The sequence below is a fragment of the Triticum urartu genome, chromosome 6A, assembly GCF_056163025.1.
Source record: "Triticum urartu cultivar PI428250 chromosome 6A, HENAU_Tu73, whole genome shotgun sequence".
Lineage (NCBI taxonomy): Eukaryota > Viridiplantae > Streptophyta > Magnoliopsida > Poales > Poaceae > Triticum > Triticum urartu.
The window spans coordinates 56966171-56981694 of NC_141878.1; positions in this window are offsets into that span (position 1 = coordinate 56966171).

The window sequence follows — 15524 nt, forward strand, 5'->3', positions numbered from 1 at the left end:
CAACTCCGTGTAACCTTACATGATGTAAAAGAACAGATACCCCGCTTTAGCTGAGGTTCCGGTTTATTATATTTAATCATAATGTATACATTGTCGTAATATGTACATAAGTATAGCCAATGGCTCAGGTATAGTAAGGCCGAAGATGAGCTATATTCCACGGCCTGTTAGTCTCCTCCTCTGATGTACGTGAGTCCTTATGCTCTCGAATATCGATCAGATAGTACAACCCGTTGTGCAGATTCTTGCTAACCACGGAAGGCCCCTCCCAAGGTGGGGATAACTTATGCATATCAGTCTGATCTTGGATGAGCCGAAGCACCAAATATCCTTCCTGAAAGGTTCTGGTTCTGACCCGGCGACTGTGATAACGATGAAGATCCTGCTAGTAAATCGCCGATCGGGCAGCTGCGATGTCACGCTCTTCATCCAACCGGTCCAAAGCATCTTGCCGTGCTGTCTCGTTGTCCGCTTCAATATAAGCCGTTACACGAGGTGAATCATGACGGATATCACTGGGGAGAACCGCCTCCTCTCCATAAACCATGAAGAACAGTGTATATCCTGTTGATCTGTTGGGTGTTGTATTGATGCTCCATAACACAGATGGTAATTCTTCTACCCAACAACCCGACGTTCTCTGCAAAGGCACCATGAGCCGGGGCTTGATGCCTCTCAAGATCTCTTGATTAGCTCTTTCTGCTTGACCATTGGACTGTGGATGTGCCACTGATGAAACGTCGAGCCGGATGTGCTCCTGTTTGCAGAACTCCTTCATAGCACCTTTGGACAAATTGGTACCATTATTTGTGATAATACTGTGTGGAAAGCCAAACCAGAAAATCACCTTTTTGATGAACTGAACCGCCGTGGCCGCATCACACTTGCTAACAGGTTCTGCCTCCACCCACTTTGTAAACTTGTCAACCGCCACCAGGAGGTGGGTCTTCTTATCTTTGGACCTTTTGAAAGGCCCAACCATATCCAGCCCCCAAGTCGCAAACGGCCAAGTAATTGGAATCATTCTCAATTCTTGAGCCGGTACATGAGCATGCCTTGAAAACCTTTGGCAACCATCACATCGTCTGACCAGATCCTCCGCATCAGCATGAGCAGTTAACTAATAAAAACCATGGCGAAACGCTTTAGCCACCAGAGACTTTGAACCGGCGTGGTGACCACAATCTCCTTCGTGGATCTCACGCAAAATTTCACGGCCTTCTTCAGGAGACACGCAGCGTTGAAAAGCTCCTGATGTACTGCAATGATGCAACTCACCGTTGATGATAGCCATGGACTTGGATCACCGGATTATCTGCCGGGCTAGAATCTCATCCTATGGCAACTCACCCCGGTTCTTGTACGCCAGGTAAGGAAGTGTCCAATCCGGAATAACGTGAAGAGCCGCCACCAATTGAGCCTCCGGATCAGGAATAGCCAAATCCTCTTCACCAGGGATCTTGTCCGACGGGTTGTGCAGCACATCCAGAAAAACATTGGGTGGGACCGGTTTGCGCTGAGAGCCCAGCCGGCTTAAAGCGTCTGCCGCTTCATTTTTCCGCCGGTCCACGTGGTCTACCTGATAGCCTTTGAAATAACATGCGACAGTATCCACCTCACAACGATATGCTGCCATGAGTGGGTCCTTGGAGTCCCAAGTGCCAGACACTTGCTGAGCCACAAGGTCCGAGTCACCGAAGCACTTAACTCGACTTAGATTCATCTCCTTAGCCATCTGGATACCATGGAGCAAGGCTTCATACTCAGCTGCATTGTTAGTACAAGGGAACATTAAGCGGAGAACATAACAAAACTTATCACCTCGTGGGGAAGTTAATACGACTCCAGCCCCCGAGCCTTCCAACTGCCTGGATCCGTCAAAATGGATGGTCCAATACATATGATCCGGCTTTTCTGCAGGTGCTTGCATTTCCGTCCAATCATTGATGAAATCAACAAGTGCTTGAGACTTCACCGCTGTCCGAGGCACATACTTCAAACCGTACGGCCCCAGCTCTATGGCCCACTTTGCAATCCGGCCAGTTGCTTCCCGGTTCTGGATGATATCTCCCAAAGGAGCAGAACTGACCACCATAATTGAGTGCCCTTGGAAATATTGTTTAAGCTTCCGGCTTGCCATAAAAACTCCATACACCAGCTTCTGCCAATGCGGATACCTTTGCTTGGACTCAATGAGCACCTCGCTGATATAATAGACCGGACGTTGAACTGGATGCTCCTTACCTGCCTCCTTTCGCTCCACCACAATAGCTACGCTGACCGCCCAAACATTAGCAGCAACATATAGCAGTAACGGCTCCTTGTCAATGGGAGCGGCGAGCACAGGCGGATTGGCCAATTGCCGCTTTAAGTCCTCAAATGCTTCATCAGCAGCAGAACTCCAGACAAACTGATCCGTCTTTTTCAACATCTGATACAAAGGGATTGCCTTCTCACCAAGGCGACTGATAAACCGGCTTAGCGCAGCAATCCGGCCTGCCAGGCGTTGAACATCGTTGATACACTTCGGTTTAGCCAAGGAGGTGATAGCCGTGATCTTCTCCGGATTAGCCTCAATTCCCCTGTTGGACACTAGAAAACCCAATAGCTTGCCTGCTGGTACACCAAAGACACACTTGTCCGGATTAAGCATCATCTTGTATGTTCTCAGGTTATCAAAGGTTTCCTTCAAATCATCAATCAGAGTCTCCTTCTTCCTGGATTTAACCACGATATCATCCACGTAAGTATGTACATTACAGCCAATCTGCTTGTGAAGACAATTTTGTACACACCGTTGGTAAGTTGCCTGGGCACTCTTGAGCCCGAAGGGCATAGACACATAGCAGAAGGCTCCAAAGGGAGTTATAAATGCTGTCTTATCCTGGTCCTTAACTGCCATTTTGATCTGATGATAGCCAGAATACGCATCCAAAAAACTTAAACGCTCACAACCCGCCGTAGCATTAATAATTTGATCAATACGGGGGAGGGCAAAAGGATCTGCTAGACAGCTTTATTAAGATCTGTGTAATCCACACACATGCGCCAGGTGCCGTTTTTCTTGAGGACCAGCACCGGATTGGCAAGCCACTCAGGGTGAAAAACTTCAACAATAAAGCCAGCTGCTAAGAGCCTGGCTACCTCTTCTCCAATCGCCTTGCGTCTTTCTTCGTTAAACTGGCGGAGGAACTGTTTCACCGGTTTATATTTAGGATCCACATTAAGTGTGTGCTTAGCGAGTTGCCTCGGTACACCTGGCATGTTGGAGGGCTTCCATGCAAAAATGTTCCGATTCTCACGGATGAACTCGATGAGCGCGCTTTCCTATTTCGGATCCAAGTTGGCACTGATGCTGAACTACTTGGACGAATCGCCAGGTACGAAGTCAACAAGCTTAGTTTCTGCTGCCGATTTGAACTTCAGGGCCGGATCATGCTTCGTAGTTGCTTCTTCAACGGAGTCATGTCCGCCGGATCAACATTGTCTTTATAGTACTTCAACTCCTCGGTTGCACAAACCGACTCCGCATAAGCCGCATCTCCTTCCTCGCATTCCAAAGCGATTTTGCGGCTTCCGTGAACCGTTATTGTCCCCTTGTGACCCGGCATCTTGAGCTGCAAATACACATAACAGGGCCGAGCCATAAACTTGGCGTAGGCCAGTCGCCCAAACAGGGCATGATATGGACTTTGGATTTTCACCACTTCAAACGTCAATGTCTCCGACCTGGAATCATGATCATCCCCAAAGGCCACTTCCAGAGCTATCTTACCAACGGGATATGCTGATCTGCCAGGCACTACACCGTGGAATACTGTATTAGACGGTTTGAGATTCTTATCTGTTAGTCCCATACGACGGAAGGTCTCATAGTACAGGATGTTAATGCTGCTCCCTCCATCCATGAGCACCTTGGTGAACTTATAACCTCCCACCTGAGGCGCCACCACCAGAGCCAACTGACCCGGATTATCGACCTGGGGTGGGTGATCCTCTCTGCTCCATATGATTGGCTGTTCAGACCAACGTAGATAACGGGGTATGGCCGGTTCAACAGAGTTGACTGCCCGCCTCTGAACCTTTCGGTCTCGCTTGTCCAAGCTAGTGGTGAAGACATGGTACTGCCCACTACTCAACTGCTTTGGGTTGCTCTGGTAACCTGACTATTGCTGCTGTTGGTTGTAACCACCCTGGTTGTTCTGACTATTTTGACCATTATGTCCGCCCGGATTACCATTAAATCCTGAATCGGAACTTCCTCCACCGTAACCCGGCCCGGATCCTGAGCCACCGCCAGATTCATGATCATACCGGAAATTATTAGAATTCTTGAACTCCTGCATAATAAAGCAATCCTTCCAAAGGTGGTTTGCTGGCGCCTCCTTCGTCCCATGTCTTGGACAGGGCTGGCTTAGCAGATAGTTTAAGCGGTTTGGGTTAGGGTTGGGTGCTCCATTACGATTTTTCGGCCTACCCTTGTGTCGCTGGCCATTGTCCTGTGCGTTGGTATTAGCCACAAAATCCATGTTACCATCCGCTTTACGCTTGCCTCCTCCACCATTGCCTGCCCAGTGATGCTGCTGACCTTTGGAGCTGCTGTTCTTCTTCCCTTTCCCTGTCTTGTCATCATCAGATTCGGGATCCTTGGTACTATCAGAATCAGCATATTTCACCAAAGCGTCCATGAGGGTCCCCATGTCGGTGCAATGACGCTTCATCCGTCCCAATTTCAACTTCAGGGGCCCAAACCGGCAGTTGCCTTCTAGGGTTAATACTGCGGTGTCAGCGTTGATGCGGTCTGAGGAGTGCAACACTTGTGAAACCCGGCGCACCCAATGAGTCGTTGATTCTCCTTCCTCCTGGACGCATGCAGCTAAGTCCACTATCGACATAGGCTGTTTACAAGTATCCTTGAAATTGCTGATAAACCGGGCTCGTAATTGGGCCCATGAACTGATAGAATTAGCTGGCAAGCTTTTTAACCAACTACGGGCCGTTCCTTCAAGCATCATGGTGAAGTATTTCGCACATGCCGTGTCATCCACATAAAGCATCTCCATGGCCATCTCATAGCTCTCCACCCATGTCTCTGGAGGTTGATCCGCCGTGTAATTTGGTACCTTGCGTGGGCCTTTGAAATCCTTGGGCAGGCGCACATTGCGTAAAGCGGGGATAAGGCAAGGAACCCCCAAAGAACTAGAAGTAACACCAGGTTCGATCGAGATGGTTGGACAAACCGGTGTGAGCTGCCGAGCCTGATGCTGTGCGGCTAACTCGGCCTCCTTGCGCGCTCGGGCCCGGTTCACCACTTCCTGAGCGTCATCAGCACCACCCGTCGGGTTGTTGCCACGGGGTGCTCCACGTCATTCATTACTCGACACTGCTGGTTCATCCATATGTCTGCTATAGCTCCGGCTTGGACGGGGGGTCGAGTGGATCCGGTCGCGGCTGTACGAGTACGCTTCCTGTTGGGCCAAAGCTGTCCTCAGAAGTTCCTTGACCCGTCGCATCTCTACTGCCTGCGGTGAGTCACCTTCAATTGGAATGGCCTCCAACCGTGCAGCAGCGGCGACAAGATTGTCCATTGGGTTGGAGTAGTGACCCGGAGGTGTTAAAGCATCCCGAGGTATAACGGTGTTTTGACGAGGCGGGTCCATCTGACGAGGCTGAACTGGTGCACCGGTCCCAGGGGCTTCTGCCCGGTTCCCCTCCAGCGGATTGCCGGCTCTTGGTCCTGGAGTGTTGAAAAGGTCTCTGGCCTCGAAAAACGGAGGTAAGCGGGATCGGTGCTTCCTCCTCATGACTTCATGCGACGCGCTCTGGTCCAACATAAGCCTGTAGGCCTGTGCATCTAAAGCGGCCCGCTCTGCGGCCATCCTGGTGTCCTCAGCCGCCAGATCCACCTTGGCCTGGGTGATCTGTTCCTTTACCTTTGCAATCTCCGTGTTGTGAACGTCCTGATCTGGCGGATTAACTTCCGCCATAAGCATAGCCAACGCATCAAATAGTTCTGGTAGAACCTGAGCCGGCGGGCGCACAGGGCCTCCTGCCCCGGCAGCCGTCGCCACTGCTGAACCGGAGATCGTTGCCGCAGCTGTCGAAGAATGAAGTGCTGCTTGTGTTCCGGCCATGAATATTCCAACCCGGTTGGGCAGATCAGAGGGGTCCGGAATACTGTCGCCATCGGAACCGCTCCCAATCCGGCCATCTTGTAGCTGATAAAGAGATTCGGTTTCTCCGGTTGAAGATTCGTCACCGGAACAAACGACGGTCGCCCCGCAAAATTCCGATCCATCCTCATAACTTCCTCCATGGATGACTCCCACGAAGGCACGCTTCACGGCCGGTTTAACTCGGGCAGATTGCGCACGCTGAGCTGTCTCGACGAGGTCGGTGCAGATGTCCGGCTCAGGGCCCGGTTCACCGATCTTGCCAATGAAAACGTGAATGCTACCAAAGGGGACCCGGTACCCGTACTCAATTGAGCCGGCCTCGGTGCCCCAGCCTGCGTCGTCGATGTAGAGCTTGCCGCGACGACTCTTAGTCATCCGGCCTACAGCGTAGCCCTCGAGTCCTTCAAAGCGGCCCTCCAAGAACCGGAAACCATCGTGCGATGGCCCCACAGTGGGCGCCAACTGTCGTGGTTTTGTCACGGTAGATGTCCTAGAGAAAGGACTTAGTCGTGGAGCCATCACGACGGGTTAGCTTGAAGGGGTTAAAGCGGACACAAGGACGCAAGAGAGTTTATACTAGTTCGGCCCCTTCGATGAAGGTAAAAGCCTACGTCTAGTTGTGATGGAATTGATGGGGTTTCGATGACTAGGGAGCAAACAAGCTTCGCCTATGTCTCGAGTTGTTTTTTGTTTTTCTTGAACCGCCGCCGGGTCGTCCCCTTATATACACGGGTGACTCCCGTCGGTTTACAGAGTCCCAACACCGGTCGATATTCATATCTGGGTTGGTCTCTCCTTATTCCTAACTTACAATACAAGTTTATATACAAATTCCGGTTTACAGCTACCAGTCTTGAACCGGCTACGGGCCTTGGGCCCTCATCTGCCTTCTTGGGCTTTATCACTTCTAGAACTACTGATGAAGTTGACCCGGCCCAGATAGGCCGGTTTACACCCAGCAGTAATATCCCCAACACCCTTGATATGCCAGACAAATGTGAAAAATAAATATGCTCGACTTTGGTTGATTTAATGGGATCTATCCACTGCGCCAGTAAGTTGTCCAACCTATCCCACCACACAAAAATAACACTGATGTAGAACAATGAGTTTGCAAAAGTGATGAACCATGAACCATACAATATATAGTGATCACAAATGACAAGAAAGAAGAGCATATCAGCCAAAAAAGGAGGACAAAACAAATCAGACAATAACAGTCATAGTCCAATCAACGCGACAAATAAGGTGGCAACCATCATCAGCTATAAGAAATGGATAAGTGTCATAAATCCCCTCCAAAAAGGTATTTTAGTCTTAAATGCAACAATAAGAAAGAACAGAAACAATGTTTGAGCAGGAAGATGAGATTAGATTGAGCTCTAGGATGAGAATCGGTGAACTTTTAGGTGACAGTGATGTTGCATGAGGCAACAACAGCGCTGAGCATGGAGCTTGGAAGGCAACAACGAGACTGCAGGAGGGCGACAATAAGGGTAGACCTTACTCTTATGGCACTTTCTAAAACCTTGTGTTTTTTTGAAAAGGAGGAATGCCCCCGGCCTTTGCATCTCTCGATGCACATAACCATATTATTAAAGGTCCAGGTTCAATACAAGGTCTCAAAAAGTCTTACGTAACTCATAAAAAAGAATGATATGCCACTACCGACGAAAATAGGTTAAGATGACTAAACACCTATCCTATTGTTGGACCGCCATCCAAATCGGTTGTATGTATCATGTGCAACCATCTCTCATCTATTGCACCAATATCCATAAGCTCCCTGTGGTCCACACGGCAGAGTAAGGACCATGTACGGATCCAAGCCAACGCCCTGAACATAACCTGTAAATTTTTTGTGATGGTTTGTCTGTTAAAAGCAAAATCATTCCGATAATTCCAAATAGCCCAAAGTAATGCACACACTCCTACTCGAATATGTGCCACGGTTTTAGGCTCAATCCCATTTAACCAAGTCCCAAAGAAATGTGTAATCGAGACGGGTGGAGCAACGTTAAAGGCTACGTGAATGATCTGACACAGGAACTTAGCAAGTGGGCAAAGGAGAAACATATGTTCTATTGTTTCATTCTGATCACAAAAGCAACTACCTTAACTACCTTCGCAGCTACGCTTTGCCAAGTTATCCTTTGTTAAAATGACCCCCTTATGGGGAATACCTTGATTCTCAACGACACCTTAATTTTCCAAATGTGAATCGACCTCGGGATAGTCCCGGTGTTTATCAAATTTGTATACATACACTTAACCAAGAGGACTCCTGACACGGACAATTTCCAATGAAAGGAGTGCTGCATCGGAAAGGTTAACCTTCATTAACCTATGCACAAGATGCAGCCATCTATCCCAATGTTCGCCCACTAGCTGTTGTCTAAGGTGAATGTTAAGAGGAACAGACCGCAACACTATACAAACAAAAACCTCTTTCCGTTGTACAATGTTATAGAGCGAAGGGTACTACATAGCTAGTGGGGTTTCACCCAACCAGGTGTCTTCCCCAAAACCTGGTACCCTGTCCATTCCCTACAATGAATTTGCTCCTGTTAAAGAAGGCATTCTTTGTCCTCATAAGCCCCTTCCAAAAAGGAGAGTCGGACGGTTGTGCTATAACTTGTGCCAATGTTTTAGAATGTAATTATTTATTACGGAACAACTGTATCCATACCCCATTCGTGTCTACTGACAGTCTATATAGCCATTTGTAAGCAGGCACTTATTTTTTACTTTGAGATTTTCAATGCCCAAGCCCCCTTGGTCCTTCGGCCTACAAATAATATCCCATTTGGCCAACCTATATTTCGTTTTGTTCTCGTCAATTTGCTAGAAAAATTGGGATCGATAGAAATCCAATGTTTTCCGTGCCCCTACGGGTACCTCAAAGAAGGAAAGGAGGAACATCGACATGCTCATGAGTACGGAGTTGATAAGGATCAAATGCCCCCATAAGATAAGAGTTTGCCCTTCCAGCAACTCAATTTATTTCCAAATCGATCTTCAATACATTTCCACTCTTTCTGGGTGAGTTTTTGATGATGAATTGGGATTCCCAAGTATGTAAAGGGTAAAGAACCTAGCTCGCAATCGAACAACTGTTTATAATCACCCTATTCTTTTTTGGCATGTCCAAAACATAATAGTTCACTCTTATTGAAATTAATCTTCAATCCAGACAGTTGTTCGAAAAGGCATAAAACTAATTTCACATTCCTTGCCTTAGCTAGATCATGTTCCATGAAAATAATGGTGTCATATGCATATTCTAGAATGGATACCCCACCATCCACCAAATGTGGGATAAGACCACCTACTTGGCCGTCTTCTTTCCCTCTATTGATGAGAACAACCAACATATCAGTGTGTCGTGGAATTGTCACGACAGATGTCCTAGTGAAATGACTTAATCGTGGAGCCATCGCAACTAGGAAGCTTAAAGGGGTTAAACGGGACAAATGACACGAGGAGTTATACTAGTTCGGCCCCTTGCGGTGAAGGTAAAGGCCTAGTCCAGTTTGAGGTGATATTTTTGATGACCAAGGAGCTAATACGCTTAACCTGGCTCTCGATCTGTTGTCTCTTGCCCTAAGCCACCGCCGGGTCGTCCCCTTATATACACGGGTTGACGCCCTGCGGCCTACAGAGTCTCGGCCGGCTCATACAACATGTCCGGCTCGGTGACGTATCTTACATGCCTTACATTACAAGTCTATTCATACATGGTGGTCTATACTTACGGGCCTTAAGCCGCCTCTGGGCTTGGGCCTATCATAAGCCTAACTGTGAACCGCCACCTTGTATACCCTTGGGCTTCATACAGGTGAACCGCCATTGTGGTTGACCCGGCCCCTTCTGGGCAGGTCAAATCTGGTAGTCATATCCCCAACATTAGGCCCCAGGTTGATTTGAACTTCGTTCATGTCAATCTTCAACACTTAGAAAAAATCCATCTACAACTACTGTGAAAACCTTGTAACCCTCCATGACGTCATCTCCAAGAATTTTGGAAACCCGCCACGACGTCATCTTAACGGATCTTTATCTTAAACGTCTTTCCAAAAATCGAGGCGTTCACTTAGCTGGATAATCATCATTTTGGCCTCCTCGGCTTTCGCGCCTGCCTATTGCCCCTTTCCTTATAAATAGGATCCGAAGACATCTCACATTTTCTCCTTCTCCCTTCTCTCACAACCCCTCCGCCGCTCGAGCTCCACCGTCGCCGCAGAGCACTTCGTCTTCCTCAACCTCGGCCGCTACATTAACCTGAGTCGATCCAGATAACGGCGGCGACCCTCCATAGCAGATCGGTAGCTGTAAGTTTCTCCCTTTTCATACCTTAGATCCGCACTAGGGTTTGCGAGCTCTTCCGTGTTCTTCATAGTTCGTCGTGGTTCATCGTAGTTCATCTTCCAGACCATATTGTGAGCTTCTTTGATCTGAAAATGACGTTAAACCAATGCGGTAGTTGTTTTATTTCCACTTTCAGTATCAGTAGATCCCCTTTCCTGGAAGAACAATCTCGTGCAAGCTTATGAACTCATCTATACTAGTTTTTAGGTCTAGATTTATTTTTTCTTTCCTGAACAACCTTTGATCCAAAATAGTAGCTGCAGCCTGTGAAACTTGTTTATCTCAGTACTTAGCCAATTTTTTTTTGCTGGCCACTCTTGAATATCTTTAGTCATGGAGGCTTACCGTGCCGGCTTATTTTTCCTCATATACCATTAGCCCTTGTTTAAGTCGCCATTACACATCTGTACTGCAATCACTAGCTTGTGATTCCACCAATTAATTTTGAGCCGGCAAATTACTTCCTTTTAGATTGTCTGTTCGCCATGCCGCCGAAGACGACGACATTTTGCAATTGGGTCCCTTTGACAGCCACCGAGGACACTCTAAAGGATTTTGTCACCGGTAGATACTTACCAGAGAAGAGAGTCATGTCCTACCGTGCCCCTGACCCGGCCGAAGAAAGACCTTAGCCAAAGGATGGTGAAATCATCGTCTTCACTGATCATATGAACCGGGGCTTTTCGCTGCCCGGCTCAAAATTCTTTAGAGATGTTCTGCACTTTTTCAAGCTTCATTCACAAGATATTGGACCCAATTCCATATCAAACATCTGTAACTTCCAAGTTTTCTGCGAGGTTTATCTTCAAGAAGAGCCTACTGTTGAACTCTTCAGAGAATACTTCTATTTGAACCGCCAAAATGAGTATACCAACGACCCTAGTTTAGAACTTGGCGGGATTTCAATTCAACGCAGACAAGATGCTGTCTTTCCTCTAGTAGTCTTGCCGAGCCATCCCAAGGACTGGAACCAAACCTGGTTCTATTGCAAAGATACGTCGATGGCTAATGAGAAACCGATGCCAGGTTATCGCGCTGAGCGTCTTGACGCTAAATATTCACTCCCTGATAAACTTTCTACCGCTGAACGCAAGAAACTTCACCCAACAAGGGTTCAAGCCTTGATGGGAAACGACTTAACTGGAGTTGACTTGATCCACTATTGGATAGCATGGCGGATCATCCCTCTGAGCCGCCGATCTGATTTGATGTGCAACTATACCGGAGGAACAGACGATCCATTATGTCATAGCTCCCTTCATTTGACCGAAGAAGCCATTATTGAAATGGCGACCACCCTCGTCAACAGCAAATACGAAGACTGCAACAAAGTAGGGTTGAATCCTTTCTGCAAGCTTAACCTGGCACGAGAGGTAAGCCTCTTCACTTCATTTAGTTTTTTTCTTTTTCTCAGCAGTTAAGTATTTGCCTGATTTTCAACATGCCATCTCTTTACAGGCTAAATCTGAGTTTTGGAAAGCCAAATATGATCATGAAGCTGCCAAAAAATCTAGAGCCGCTGCAATAGCTGCCAAGAAGACCGTCAGAAAATCTAGGAAGAAACCAACTACTTCTGATTTACTCAAGTTGGATGACATCTCTGAGTCGGAGGTAGCTCTTGACTCTCTTGGCCTACTTTTTAACAACCTTATTGACACTGACTATTATCAGGAGGACATGGGGGCCAGCTAGGCAGTTGAAGAAGAGGTAACTATTATTTTCTCCGACTCAGAACCTTTACCAAGGCAGAAACCTCAGCGGGTAACTCGGGAAGTAAGGTTTTCACACCCCTTGGCTTATTTAGACCCTCATTTTCTTTTGAAAAAGCAGTAACATGAGAGCCGCCGTCAGACCCGGACCATTGGAGACGATGAGTTACCCTCCGGTTTACTGAAAACTCCTCGGAAACGCCAAAACGAGGTTCTTTTACATCTTAACTCTGATGAACGAGTCACTTTTATAAGTCACTCAACTATAATTCCATTTTGGTAGGAGATTGCTCGTTCCTCCTCTGGTGATTCTTAACAGACTAAGCTGCCGACTTTTAAGACCGCCCCCGGGTAAAGATAATTATCCTTCTTCTGCATCTTTATGTGCATATCATTATATTGACTCAGCAAATTCTTCTTAGTGGTCAAGCAAAGCCCAAGAAAGCCAAGGTGGCCAAACTGGCCGAGGACCCGAAAGCCGCTGAACCGGCGCAACCGACTCTTGCCCCGGAGCAACCTGAAGCACCGAAAGACCCCGCTATCAATGTTCATCAGATCTTCCTGAGCCGTCTATTGACGAAACCGTTTGCAATCCATCCACTACTGAACCGTCAAGCTCAGCTAACCCACCGGAGACTTACGACACTGATGTTTTAATCACTGGTAGCAGATTCGTTGAACCGGGTAATCCAACTGTGCTGGCAAGACACTCCGCCAAGCAAGAGGTCATGGAGAGGCAGAAAGTGAGGTTTGATGTCTCCCACTACACCCATCTGAGTATTGGCGAAGTACTATCTGGCTATCTTAGCCAAGTCAACTCCAGCCGTGACTCAGAGATTGAAATTGTCAAACAGATGTATCAGAAATATGAGGTATGTCATCTGGCTTATATATACATCCTGTCAGCCCCCAAGGATTCTGATTATGAGAAACTTGAATAATCTATAGACTTTGAAATGTTTAGAAGCTTCTATCCTAGACTCCCTCCATGTCCGGTTTAAATACTGTAAACCCGGATTCTGATGATAGCATAACTTTTGCATTTGTAGTCCCCAAGGGCCGGCTTAATCAGTATGAATGAGCCGGTTCTTAAGTAGGAAAAGTAGCAATATGCATTTGCCCCCAAGTGCCAAGTGATCTTGCTTGCAAAGCACTTGGGACTTCTGGAAAAAATACAATTCCTTTGACAATAAGATTGCGCTGACAGACATTAGCCCCCAAGTGCCAAGTGTTATTGCTTGCAAAAGCACTTGGTACTTGCTTTTATAATCTGCCATGAAACTAACAACCTTACTCTGTATACAGGCTACAATCGCAGAACTGGAATCCCAATTGACTGAAGCCAAGACCCGGCTGTCGACTCAGGAGACTGAAGCAAAGAAAATTGAATCCAAACTCCAGTTGAGCATGTCTGATGCAGAGAAACTGAAGACCAGTTTTAATGTAGAGAAAAAATCTTGGGCCGATGAGAAGACTGCCCTGACGCAGCGTGCTGAAACGGCCGAGGCGGCTCTGAAAGAAGTTACCGGTGAACTCACCGGTTTAAAGAACCGTGTGTCTCAGATGGTTTCTGCAATCTTCGGTGAGTCACCTTATTATTTACTTAAAGTCTATATTTGTCACCATAATGTAAGCCGCCTGCTTAACTTATTGGAAATACCTCACAGGTCCCCGAAGCAGCAATCTGAGTAAAGATAGTCTGATAAATCTCAAGGCGGTTTACACTCTTGTCGAGCAATTGTACACTGGAGCTGAGCGGGCTCTTGCCATTATCTCTCCAGTGAACCAAGGACCAAACTTATTGAGTGACGTCTTGAAGAAGCTGTCCATCTTACCTGCCAGGTTTCAGGAAGTCAAGCGTTCCTGTGCGAGAGCCGGAGCCATAACTGCTTTGAGCCGCTCCAAAGCCTGGGTGCCGGAGTTAGACCCGGTGGACGTAGCCAAGGGGTACCCCAGCTTTAAGGAAGATGGAAGTCCCTTCGATCAAGAAGACTTTGCTGCCTATGTGAAAGAGATTCGTCCTCATGCCACCATCATCGCTGAAGAAACCAATCTCACCAAGTATCAGCCGGGTTTTGATGTAGAAAATAAAAAGATGGCCACTCCTTCATATAAAGTGACGTATTTAATCCCGTCGGTTCGGCTGCACACTTTTGCCTCGAAGATTGACCCGTCTAGTCTGATTGATGATGAGGCTGAGTTCGTCACCCTTCATGGCTTTGACTGGTCAAAACCCCATTTCCAAACGGTGGAGGAGGACGAACCGGCAAGGGATGAGTCGCAACCATCCATTCAACCCGGCTGGATTCATGAACCGGTGCCAGTCTATCATCTGCTATGTGTGAAAGTAAAAATAGTATTATCTTTTTTGGGCTCCCAGCGCCTTGTAATAGGCTAGCTGAAAACTTCATGTTCTGCTTATGCCATCGTGCGTATTGTGCCGCGTACATCACTTTTGTCCGTCATATGAATATATGCTTTACATCTTTTATAATATCAGTAGTGCTGAATCTGTTCCTGCATACAATATAAAATTGTCCTAGCGGTTTATCGCTGGACGGGTCATAATGCCCAATACACAACCATGGAAACCAACATAACTGTATAAGTAAGGCTGAATAGAAGCATACTTAAGGCTGGAAAAACTCTGATTGAAGAGACACAGATAAGCATGTTATGAATTTTAACTTTGAAACACAACGGCAATATCATACCTATGATCTTGAATTTGACCTGCCGGTTTATGTGACCTGAACAGTAAGGGTGATAACCCAATCTTTAGAAATCGACGCTTCCATATGTATGATGACTATCACACACTGACGATTTATCGTCAAAAACCAAGCCGGTTTAAATTGAAACCATACTTATATTTAGATGTAAACGAAAAGTCACAGAATAAAAAACAAAGATTGTCTTTTAAAAACGTAAGTCAAATAAAAGAAAATTTTGGAGGCTTCTGATTCGAATACGATCAGTAAACCGGACCAAAGGGGTTAAGCTAGGATTCAGATACGATCATGTAGCCCCTAGTGCTTTGGCGTTGCGCCTATCAAGAGGGTACCGATAGCTATGTTCTCTTTGGTTCGAATACGACCTATGTTTGAACAGGAAGCCCCCAAATGACCTTGAGAATTTTTTAACGACTCTGATTCGAATACGATCAAAGTCGGACCCAAAAGGGGTTAAGCTATGATTCGAATACGATCAAGAAGCCCCCTAGTGAGTTTGGCATTGCGCCGATCAAGAGGGTACCGACAGCTATGTTCTC